The sequence below is a fragment of the Opisthocomus hoazin genome, chromosome 8 (genome assembly GCF_030867145.1).
Source record: "Opisthocomus hoazin isolate bOpiHoa1 chromosome 8, bOpiHoa1.hap1, whole genome shotgun sequence".
Lineage (NCBI taxonomy): Eukaryota > Metazoa > Chordata > Aves > Opisthocomiformes > Opisthocomidae > Opisthocomus > Opisthocomus hoazin.
In genome coordinates this window covers 42,226,869-42,240,004 of record NC_134421.1, presented here as the reverse complement: position 1 = coordinate 42,240,004, position 13,136 = coordinate 42,226,869, and positions in this window count along the sequence as shown.

Below are 13,136 nucleotides of genomic sequence, written 5' to 3'. Positions count from 1 at the left end.
CTTGCCTCCTTTTATCTACAGCCATTACCTATGGCAGTCTATCTAAGACTGTAATGTACCCAGCAGGTTTTCTGTAATTGCTCTCCTTAGAAAGTCCTCTTTCCTCTTTGTTCTTAGCCTTTGAAACTCTCATTTCACTAATTTCCATTCCTAGCACCTCAGCTGGTCTTGATCTAACTTTCCCACCTGTTCACACTTCTTTCACCATCCTCTTTAATTTCACCTCACTTTGCCCTCTTACTTTACATATATGGCAGTATTACAGCTCACCTGAGTATAAACATTTCTGCTTTCCTTTGCTACTTGTTCTTCTGATCCACATAATAATAATAAAAAAATGATGTAACAAACTTTACAGATGTATTGGAAAACACACAAACAAATAAGCAATATTCATTCTATCTCAAATAGAAGCTCCCCAACAGATAAAAGAATAAATCCTGTCCTTGTGTAACCACCCAAAGAAGTCATATTTAATATTATATTTTGCTATTATATGTCTTCTATAATATTTACAGAAGCAGGTTATAAATCATCCCAACAACCCTCGATTACAGTTTAGCAAGTACACTACTTTGTGAAAGTATTACCAGAAAGTGGAACATTGTACAGATGCACAAAACAGAGCTGAAAGCCAATAGTTTTTGTATGTGCACTATAAACAGTACCGTATCTAATGATTCAATCCTCTGCTGTGCGGAGTGCCTCCTGGAGGGTGCCAAGTGCCTCCAACTCCTAAGTCTTTCTGTCTCTCTCCAGAAGCACTGGGAAATTGAGCTATAAAGCCGTAAGGTACTTTTTTATAAAATAATGCTTTCCATCTTACTTGAAGAGAAATCTTTCAAAGAAGGAATGAAAGCTACTGCTGAGACATTCTTGACAGAAAAGCAAGTTGATTCAAGTGGCCAATACTTATGATTTTTTGATAACAATTCATCAAATCTCGGTAATCAAAAACGATGGAAAAGGAAATAAAGGGAAAAATACACAGCAGCTAAATGGAGTTTTGAACCAACCCCGGACTTTGTGAAGTTTGACAAGATGTGAAAGTTTGTTATTTTATAGCTCTTAAAAAATACTTCTTCATATACTGAAAGCTATTGTTTCCATAATGTTGATTTTGCAGAAGACTATTTCATTTCTTGGTTTTCAAATAACATTTTATGGTGATCTATCACTCCCAATTTCATTTTTTATGTCATGTTGTGTTACCTTCCAAATTTTGTAATAGAAATGGTTGAACAGGAAATAATAGGGAGAATTTAAAACAGAAATATTCAGGTATGTAAGGGACTGGGCTCTCTGGCTTGGTGCAGGCACTTGCCACCCAGCTCCTAGCAGCCCCTACACTGGCATGCTGTGCTTGAATCTCCAAAGCATTGGAAAGCAAGGCCTGGTTAAAGAGGAAAACTGAACTAACAACCTCCACCACATCAAATCTGTGTTGTAGGAGATACGAACTGAAGACAATGGGGATTAGCAGGCAGAATGTATACCTTAGGATAGGCCAAACTCTCGAGTACCATAGCTCCCTTTTGGGGCATTGTATATACACACACGCTACTTCACAGATATCAAAATCCTAGCCTCAAAACCCTAGTCCTGGAAGCTGAGCCATTTATTTTTTATTCTTACGTGCCATTACCACCCAAGATCTTGTAACCCAGAGAGCAGAGATGGAGGAACATGTCATCAAAAAAACAGAAAAAAAAATCTCAAATATCCAAACCAAACAAAAATTGCCCTGCATGCTTTGGAATTTTCAAATTGTAAATGCCAGTTGTTTGCTGCAGACATCCACTTTTTGAAAGTATGGAAAATGGAAAGTTCAGTCACTGCTGGATCTAGCTCTGCTTGAATTCTGGCAACTGTCAACTCCTTTGAATGCTTTCTGACATTGAAAGCATTACTTTCTTTGTTGAACAGTATTTTTTCCATTATTTTTTTTGGTGTATTGCTTAATCTTAACACCATTTTAACGTGAATAATCACCAGAATGCTTCTGTGTGATTTCTGTCGCCTCCCCACGCATGTCTGGGTATGGATTCCAGGTAATATTTTATCCTCAGCTTCATAGCTATTTGGAAAGTTAAGATAGCTCACAATTTCCCACTACTCCCAGGAATATCAGCTTTTAATAATATTAAAAAGATTTTCATCTATACTAAATGCATTACGTATAACAATTCTGTTACAGATTTCAGCAATTTTGAAGTTGAACATCCATAACTCTTGCCCAGTGTGATTTTTAACATAATCAGTTTCTTCTTGTCCAGGATATTACTTATCTCTCTAGCATAATCCAAAGTGAAGATCATACTACAAGATGATTTTGATGGAGGATACAATCCAAGGTAGAAAATACAATACAGAGAGAATTCACAGTTAGCTACAGCTATATTCCAGCTATCAAAACAATAAAAAAATTTTGACTTTAACTGACAGGAACTTAATTCTTCATAAATATACCATCTACATGAAACTTTTTTCTATTTTCCTTAGAAATATTCATCTTCTTCCTTCTCATGTAGAGACCAGCAAAACTTTGCTGACTATTACACATCCCTTGTAAATACTCTCTTTTCCCAGATCCACTTCTGTCCAGCAGACTATATTCTGTATCAAACTTCAGTCATTTCTCTAGATTCACCTTTCCTGTATATATTTTTCTAAATTGTCAGTACATTTTTCAGTCTTCGCAGGAGCCTGAACATCCTGAGAAACTAGTGATATGGTAAGCAGAAATCCTGAGCTATCAAGAATCTCTGTGTGAAAAAGGTAGCTTGTATTTTAACAAACCTTTATTTAAGACACATATAGTTTTGGGTAAGGAGAAGAGTACAATGCTGAATATTTTTCATTGTCAAAGGGGGGAAGGCACAAGGGGATCTCTTAACACCTTACACAAAATTTCAAGCTATAGTTCTATATTTGGGAAGTAAAAATTTTCACATTTTAATTTTTCACTGAATGAAGTACAGGTCTGTTTTTTCACACAAGAATGAATGTGGCCATTGGTTTAAATGGAAGTTTCTTATTGGCATACCAAATGTGCAACTAGCTTCTTAGCAACTACACATATTGGAGATATAGCATTTTAAGCCTCCCAATCTTTAGTTCACAAGCAAACGAAATGAAATAATAGGTCACCTTAAAGTCACAGGAACAACCCATAATAAAAGACTTTTAAGATATTATTTGTGAAGATAACTGAATCTTTCAAAAATCAGAAAATATACCACCCACAGTTGCTTTCTCCAACAGTGGTTTGGGAATGTTTATCTTGAGAAGTTATGTCACACTCCTTATTAGGTTTGAAAATAGCAAAAGCATTACCCTATGATAACAAGTTGGCTTTGAAGATAACTCACTCCTCGTGATTTTCCAATATGTGTCACTTGTATATTTCTAATAGAGAAAAATAACACACTAATAGATGTGCTAGATTCTTGTTTTTCATTTGTCATAAGCATGATAAAATAGTATGTAATCTACCATGATTGTCTAAGGACTTACAGATCAAAATGTATTCTAGAGGTAATTGTCGAGTACTGACAACTACTGACTGAATAAGTAATGTATAATTCAAGAACTCTGCAGAACTTATGCCTAAAAGAGAAGAGCATATGAGCTAAACATAGTACGTACTACTAAACATCAAAGATTGCGAGTTCTCTTTCTCTTTTAACCAAAGACAGATCTTGTGTGTTTCTCTGCACTCAAGTAAAATTTTGGATTATACAAAAAGACATTTAGTAAGGGACTTGAAAACAATACAGCAAAGACACAAAAGGATGAAGCAATCATCACAAGACAAAATACACCTATAGGAATTCCACATTTTATTGATAGTTGTGTCACCTCTGCAGCAGGAATGACTAAGATTCTTCAGCCTTGGATGAAGGTGATGGATAGAAGGTGTGATAAAGATCAATAAAATCACTGTCCTTTCATTTCTTGCCCAGGGGCTTGTTGAGCCACATATCACAGGCGGCTCAGAGAAAATTCTAGGGGGAAAAATAACTCTTGACATATTATTTTCTCTGAGCATTTTCTGCTGGTCACTGTCAGTGACCAGAGGCTGTGGTTGACCATCTGACCCACATGTGCACTCTTTTACAGATGCTTATTTAATGACATACAAGCATTAGTATACTGTATACTAAGAATCACAATATGTGTAAAATCTCTAGGTTATGAATCTCAGCTCTGAAGGAACAACATGGGAAGAGAGGCAATGTATCATGTAATTCTAATTCTGCATCTGTAGTGATTTATCCAATGAATTTTTTTTACTCTTATCCTCAGGTCCCTCTTAACAATTTGTGTGTAAATCCTTTTATAATCAATATTTCTATGGGTTTAAAAATGTCTGGTTTTCCTCTGATAAATCTCTGAGGAATAAATATGCAACATTATTTGCTACAAATTCATCATTAATTATGTCCTGTTCATACCCATCTCCCTCATGGTGACTAGATGAAATAAAGTACTGGGTAAATCATAAAGACAGTCCATCCCAAAATAATCTGTTCATACCCAGCAAGAACAGACAGATGTAAAGAGTTATTACTGGTCGCACACAGCTTTGTGTGAAATTAACTGTAAGGATTGGTGTTGCTCATAATGACTAGAGATGCTCCTGGATTGCTTGCTCATCACCATCTGCCAGGCTGAGGGTTGACCAAGTGAGAGCAAAAAGAGAGGAAATTTAGTGAAACTTTTCTTACAAACTCAGTTATAGGTACATATAATATACATATACTTTGCCTCACTCAGGCAACTAATCCAGGAAATCACCATTGAACATCACTGATGAAGTTTCCCTCCCCGAATGAAACAATAATTCTTTTTTTTTCCCCTGGCATCATTTCTTCTTAATTACTTCAAGAAAGATGATTCCTAGAATTATGAATGACTCTGTCATGCACTGTGTCAGCACCTGTTTCAAACTATCAAGGAAAATATATCTGAATAACTGGTATTACAGTATTATTATCTGACCTCCTTCCTTCCCAAGTATGTTCAAAATTTTTTTAAAAATTAAGTAATGAAATGGCAGAATATAGAGTATGTAGATAAATTCTTTTCTTATGCCAAATCTATTTTCAAAAGAGGCAGTAAAAGTGGCATATTGTCTTATATCTGACAATATTATGAGATCTAGAAGAATGTTTAGCAAATGGAGTTAAAAAATAAGAGTAATTTGTTACCACAGCAGGCAGACATACTTCTTATTCAGAGCTTTAGAATTGCTAGTAAGCAGGTATTGCACAAAAAGAGGAAGATAGAAGCAATCACAGAAAGGTTAGACTGAAATGTATAAGTTTTTTTTCTCAGTCATCTATGTTTAAAGTCAAACTCCATGAAATGCTTTGGTCTTGACATCAGTGTGACTTGTGGGGCAGTGAGGGTAAAATAAATATGAAAATAATGTGCTCCCAGAAATAACTGCACAGAATAATAGATTTCACTGTTAAGAACTTTGTCTCAATATTCAGTCAAAGTTTTCTTATCCTTAGTTTCATCCTGTTACTGCTATTAAGTGTTCACCTTCTCTAAGTACAGATTATACTGCCAGTAGTAAAATTTTTCATCCCTGTAAAGAGATATTCCCAATATTTGTCTTCAGAAAGCAATAGTGGATGGTTAAATATTGTTTTAAGATGGTAATAATTAGTCATTTTGTGGGTCATTATTAGTCATTGTCTTGTGGGTATGAAAGTTGGCATCTTTCTCTAAACAAGGATTTTACATTTCTTTTTGAGAGATTCATCTTCAATTACATTAGTCACCTTTGACAGCTCTTTTATAATGAACTGTATTTTGGTAGAGAAAGAAAAAGGGTGAATATACTGGAATGAAATAACTGAACGAGTCCATGCTGTTAATACATTATTAATCAGAAGCTTATGAAGTGGCTTTGTGACATGAATCTTCACAATGGTGCTTTCTTTGGATAAGGAGCAACTTTGCCTTTTGTTACTTTAGGTCTATAAATCTAGTGTTGTCTCTACATTTAGCATAAATCTTCTCTAACAAAGGTGGCGAAGTGAAGTGTCTGGTAATAAGCTCACTTTGTTTCAATAGTCACCTACTAGCCGTTTTGCTTATTAGCTATTGCCAGTATTCATGGTGGTGCAAGACATCAACATTGAGGGCAGTTAAGATGCACATCATTCATCTGGTCAAGACGTTTTCCATCAGCTCTGATTCAAGCTTACTTGCAAAGCTGAGCAAACAAAGCTGCAGCTTTCTGGCACATCTGAAACCTAGAGCAGAACTCCCATGCCCATCTCCACCCTCTGAGAGCCACCTCCTCTTGGCACATAGGTCTACCCCATTCCTAACTTAGAATTTGAAACAAAGGCTGTGGTTTCTATTTCTAGTATTGTATTCTCATTGACAGTATGCCCTTGACTAATAAGTACATGATGCATTTTGCTGTTTTTTCTTTAGAAAAATAACTTGCTTTTTGTGAGACCGAGTGACTACTCTAAATTTATGCATTCTACCATCTTGGAAATATTTTCACATTACACTGAAATAAAGAGTTAGCTACTGAGTCACTTCAACAAGGAAAATCTGACTGCAACCTCTATTTCCAAAATTTATCCCATTTCCTACATGGTCATATTGTATCACACCATAGTTGATTATAGACCAGTTAATGTCTGCAGAGCCCATGAATATGAGGAAAAATCTCTAGCTATTACTGTAACAGTGTTATCATTGCAGGGCTTTTTTGATGGCAAAGGTAAAACATTCTGTAATGCCACTGAATAAATTCTGCTATATCATAGTAGCAGATGTCTTTTGTTAATTATTTATATGAGTTGGCATTTTGCTCCATTGCCTCATAGCTGATCACTAAATATTGTGAGATTTAATACATTTGGTAGCACAATACTTATACATTGGAGAAATTTTGCTTTTTTCTTTTTGTAGAACATATTGTGTTGGAAGCATTTTACAGAAAATATAAGCCCTAGTTCATAAAGTTAAGTGTTATAATTTCAGGCATTTAAATTCCTAATTATATCCCAAAACCTCATGCTAAGGCTTAAGGTAAACAAAGTCCATTGGGAGGTAAATTTCCAACGTTAAATTTCCTTCTGATCACCTCTAAAACTGTTTCAGACCTGTCTGCCTTGAGTACTTTGGCAAGACACGTATGCTAAGCACTTACCTACAGAGCTCAAACAAAGCATTCCCCAAGAACACTTTGCAGATTAGGTCACACAGACAGCAAAATAAAACAACTGATGATGGTGCCTGGAAAGTCTTTCCACTAACAGGTAAATAGACAGTGTTTTCAGGATACAGATGATCTTGTTCTTGTCTTTTCTCCATCTGTGGAGCCTTAGACTTGAGTTTTAATTGAGAAAAACCAAATACTACGTACTTTTAGCTGCTAGTAACTGCTAATAACTTGGGTGCTTCCATTTTTCTTATTCTGTTGAAGTTATTCAACTTACACAGAGTAATTAAATATTGACTCAGCCAGACACCATAAGAAACTGATTATATAAATGGTCAAACCACACACAAAGGTGTAGGAAAACATAGTTTTCTATTTCCAACATAAATTAGCAAAATATTAGTGGAAGAAGCAACTGGAGCCCTGATTCTTTCCTCAAGGATGAGTGTTGTAACATGAGTAGTAAAATCAGCCTCTTTGGAAGATATTTATTTTCTTTTGCAAAGTGGAACAATATCAAGAAGACAGATTGAAGGTCCGTCAGCTCATCTTCCTGACCGAGCCTAATGATTAAAACACTCTTTCGGGAGAGATGGCTTCCAATCTGCTTGGAGGGATGAAAAATTTCACATAGGTCTCCCTGGGCTGAAAGGAATGACATCAGGTATTTAATTACAAATTTGTATTTAGACCTAGAGTCTTCAAGGTGTGCTGGTACTTCAGCTGTAGGGAATTGAAAGATTTATTCCTGTCGTCAGGGTTATAAACAAACCTTTAGCCAGTATGCTTGATTTTATGAATTTAATACAGGGCTATGAATCCCTTCTTTCTTCTCTTTGTAGTTAATCAGTTCAAAATAAAATCTGCTTTTTAGACTTGGTCATAAAAGATTTACCCAAGTTCACAGAGCCATTAAAAGATCAGGTACTCATGGTCCTCTCTGAAGACTCTTAATGTACTGTCCTTATTACAAGGCAGTCTCTTTTTTTGCCCTCTCCGAGAAAGAGGATGGAAGTGACAAAATACGACAGTCTAGGTAGAAAACTTAAGGAAATTAAAGCAAAAAAGGTTAACTTCATGATATATTATTATTTGATTTTTAATAATACAAGGTAATTTTACTCTAACACAGCATGTGTTAATACATTTTCAGCAGTATGGAACTGAAATCCACTTAAAATTATCTTTACTAGGCAGAATAAGTGGGTGAGGAAAAGAAAGAATGTAGTGCCAATGTTTTCTCAAAGAACATACTACTCAATCTCATAGCATAACAATTCTTTCATTTAGAAAGGAAACTACTGTCTCTTGTAAATAAAGTGTTAAGAAACGTCTCTATTCCCTACATTGTCTCTCATTGGCTTGACAAGATGATAGGCTGTTTACTTTGGGTAGCCAGGCATAATGCAAGGCATGTTTTTATTTGTCTCTTATCTACAAAACAATTTCCTTGTATCTAAAAGCTACCTGTTTAGATCGCCTAGGACACAAATCTACAGCCACTGAAGAGATCTGCTTCATTGGTTTGAAAAGTTGTGGATTTCAGACAGAAGTTTTAAAATTACGTTTCCTTGCTTTGCTTAACTCATTCTGGATTATAAAATATCATTACAAGATTGGACTAAATACACCTATTATTGTAAAATAACCAGTCCTGGGTTGCCTAGTCTGAGATTGAATATTGTATTGAATCATTATGTACAATAGTTACATTTATCAGAAAAATTAATGATCATGAGGTTATAGTAACTAATAGGTAGGTTTGTTGCAAATAGTAAGCCTGGCATGGATTAAAAAGCAAGGAACAGCTATTTTTAAGGTATTCTTGTCCCTTGGTTTTACCCCCTTCCCTCCCGCCATCTATGATTCCATTTTTCCCCAACTAGAAATGCATTGCACAACATGAAGTTTATATATCAGCAGTGAACTTTTGGGAAGTACAAAACCCTTGAATAGCCCAAACAGGAATTTTTAAGTATTTTATCTGTGTTCCCTTGATGTGGGAAATAGACGTTTAGTTCGATTTTGCTTTAATTTTAGTTTGATTTTGTTATATAGCTTTGCAGCCATATTGAGGCGAGGATTAAACCTCTGACATTTAGTTTGGTCCTATTCTTTGTAATCTTGCTAATAAGGACTGCTGTGAGCTCAAATGTAGATAACAAGGACTGGTGTGAGACAGGTAAAAGAGACAGGGACTGATAAGGACTGATAACCAGAAACCTATTGTCTGTAAAAACCCCCCCTCTAGCTGAAACTGATCTGGCGGCTTGGAACTCAGCCAACACAGACAACTCAGCAGTTTTGGGCCAAAGGTGAAAAGTACACAGCGAGGAAGACTACGAGCCTTCATCCAGAAGACCCCCACAGATGACCACCAGATGACATTACGCAAGCGCTAAAGGGGGGTGGAGTATGATAATGAATTCCCAGAACTAATTGTAAAAATCCAGCCCACTTAGATAAACTTTGTAATAAATAGGTGCATGCTTTGTGACTCAGTGTGCAAGTTAGTAGGAGCGATCCCCATTGCACCCAGCACTGTAATACAACGTACCTGCTTTATAACTCTCCGTGAGTTGTGGAGTTTGTTTCTGCATGTCACCCTTACACCATATTATTTTTAAAAGCAGTTATCCAAATATCACGTTTTTTAAACAAACAATTATTTTGGTAGGATTTGTATCTAAATAATATAGAATCCTGCTTTACAGGAGAAACATTCTAGAGGCTAAAGATAGTTTTCTTTTTCTCCGAGCTTGGCAGTTTGCTTTCATTTTGGATTTCAAAGAATTAATGCAAAGTATATTGGAGCTGCTGTATTTCAAGATTAGGTAGACACTAAAATTAGTTGAAAGTCTCCTTTGAGGCAAATGTAAAGCTAACAAAAATATTTTGAAAGAGTCTACATGGTAATGGTGCATATTTTTAAGATTTACTGTTTCACTGCTTAGATAACAAAGGAGTAAGAGGTTGACAAAGGTAAAAAAATCTAAGAAAAATGCAAATGTGAGTATGACCATCAATAAAACAGGAGTATGATGAAGACCAGCACCTGTAAACTTTATTGAACCTATGACCTCAAAAAAATCAGTATTAGTTAAAATACAAAGAATATAGCTCAAAGAAGAAGCTGCACTTTACCTAGAACTTGTTATGTCTCCCTATACAATGTTCTAGTGTGTATTCTAATCCAGAACATTCTTCTTTCAGTCAGCTTCTGGACCTCTGGGTCTGCACTGAAATTATGTGCTAGTGTAAGAGAGATGAGATATTGGATAAAAGCAAGCATTTGTGGGAAATGAAATATGGTACCTGAACCAAATGTAATCAGAATAAGTTTGGCTACCTTATTTCAGGTAAAGTTTTTTGCCTACTTGCTTGCTTGAATCTTGTTTTATTCCCTTTATCTAGTGTCAAGTTTGTTTCAGAAAAGTAAGAAGAAAAGAAATGTTGCCAAATATTGTCGTAGTATAGTTCTCTCTAAATTCAGAATTTTGTTCTATTAGTGTTTTGAAATAAAATGATGGCCCAAATTAACATACATTTGTATATCCTCCTAAACATTTGAAATTTCTCTCCAATTACTTTTAAAAGAAGTCATTCAGATCACGAAAAGTATTTGGTTTCGATTTTTTCGTTACTGTTATATTAAATATAGAGAGGAATAGTTGTTTTGAAGAAAAACAATACTGAAGAACAGAATTTGTTCCTCAGTAGAACTTCTAACGGGTTGTCACATTTGTACATAATGTTTTGATTTTTAGGAACTTTGCTCCAGAAATTTGGCCTGAAACATTTATAGTAAGTCTATAAATATTTAGTGTCTTTTTCAAGCCCCAGTTCTTCAAATATTGTAATCAGAAGCACAGTAGATCTATGGAAGAAAGAAACTTCAAATTCTTACTGTTGTGAAAAGATTTTATTAGTGTCATCAAATTACACACTGAAGGCAAAAAATCCAGAAGACAAATACGACAGCCTTGTTTATGATCTGGATCTTTTTAGGCCCCATCTCTTTTTAAATAATGGCATTTTTGTGAGCCACCTTTTTATGCGGTCAGAAACAATGCACAAGTAAACTGTTCCCAAGCAGTAGCAAGGTATGCTGAGCAGCTGCTTCATCTACAAGCAGAGAGACTTTCTTACAGCAAGCTTTGTGGGAAAACACAAGTGAAGGCTTAGCTGGGAGCAAGGAGCAAAAAACTATTCCTATGGAATTCATTGAGTGAGGCGTGGTGTGTGAAATGTGACCTTGTTAATCTAACCTGCAGCGTCCTCACTTAGGGAAGATGCACAAGGAAAGGTGAGTTGTGAAAATGCACAAAGTTGTTTGAGTTTGGACCTGCGTGAGGTAAAGAAGCCGAAATTTTGTGAGTTGTCTCATTGCAAGAGATGTGTTTGGACATGGCAGTTTATATCCATGATGAATTTCTTACACAAGAATCATTAAAGCTGCCTTGAACTTGATTCTTTTGGAGTTTTATAAGTTGAATTTAAAAATAATTCAGTCAGCTACTTTCAAAATAAATTATTGGCAATGAAACTGAACCTGAATGGTGACTAATTCTATTGATCTGTTTTCTAGATGTATCAGCTAAATGTAGCTATTATGCTTTAAAATTACTTAAAATTATTTTCTTCCCTTGACAATGCTGTTTACATCTGCATTTATTATCTATAACAACAACTTAAAACTTGCAGTTACTTCTTTCTTTCTTCTATATATAAAGAAATACTAAGCAGAAAAAAAAATCAGAGTCTAAAAAGCGTTTTAAAACACTGTACAGAATGACAGTGTGAGGTACTTAAAGCATCAGCTGAATCTGCAGGGGGTAAATTGTCCTTGAAAGACACAAAGGAGCTTAAAGGGGAATTTATAATCTTTCTCTTGGGTTTGACAATATTAATTTATCTCAACCATTTTAGAAGTGCCCTGGCCACCGTGACACTTTTCTAGGTGCATTCTAATAAGGTGTTACTGTCTCATTAAACGAGATGACGTTCAGCAGGGAACAAGACAATAACTCAGAAGAAGTTGTCATGGAATATAATGTGATCTGATATTAATAAATGACAGTCACATGTAGTTTATGAGATCAGAATAATTATTCTGTAAACGAACCACAACACATTGTGTATAGTGGCAATGCCATATTTCAAAGTGATATAAAACTGTACAGCATAGTTTTCTCAGCTAGGCTACTGTTTTTCCACTGCCTATGAACTGCTGAGAGGTCAAGTCTGTCATCAAATTTCCAATGTCATGGGTGTTATAGTGTCATTCTTACCTGTAGGCAAGTATTACCAGGCTGGTTATTGTCATATTCTGTGAAGCAATCACTTGAGGCACCATTGCTATTGTTTTCAAAACGTGTATATCACTTAAACAGATCTTTGCAGCAAACAGATTTAATTCTGTCTTTGGGATGCTGGAGGAGAATGATTTGTAGATAGGCTGAGGGTTTGAGATATTAAGCAGAAAGAAAAATCAAGAAAGTGAAGTTTATTATCTCTCCATATGGTAGAAAGAAACAAAAACAACCAACAGCCATACTCTTCATCAAAGTGAAAGAACGGCTGAGTAGAGTAACTTGGTGAAAGCTACCCTTGCCCAGCAGTAAGGAGAGTAGCTGCCACATACTGAGAAGACCATTTTTTCCTTTTTTGGCAACCATAATGCCAGTGTACAACTCTTCATTTATTAAGTCTTTCTCAGGGCCATTTCTACAGGGTCATTTCAGTCCTAGGATAACTGATCCCATTTGATTCCACAGAAAATCATTCATTAGAAAATATCCAAGCTGCTGGGTGCATAGATAATCCATGCATTTCTTTTAGGAACCCAACAGTGCTTTCATTGGACTGGCTCAAACCCAAGATCACTCTGAGAAGATTTTTGTATTTATTATGCCACTTCAACTCTAGCATAAAA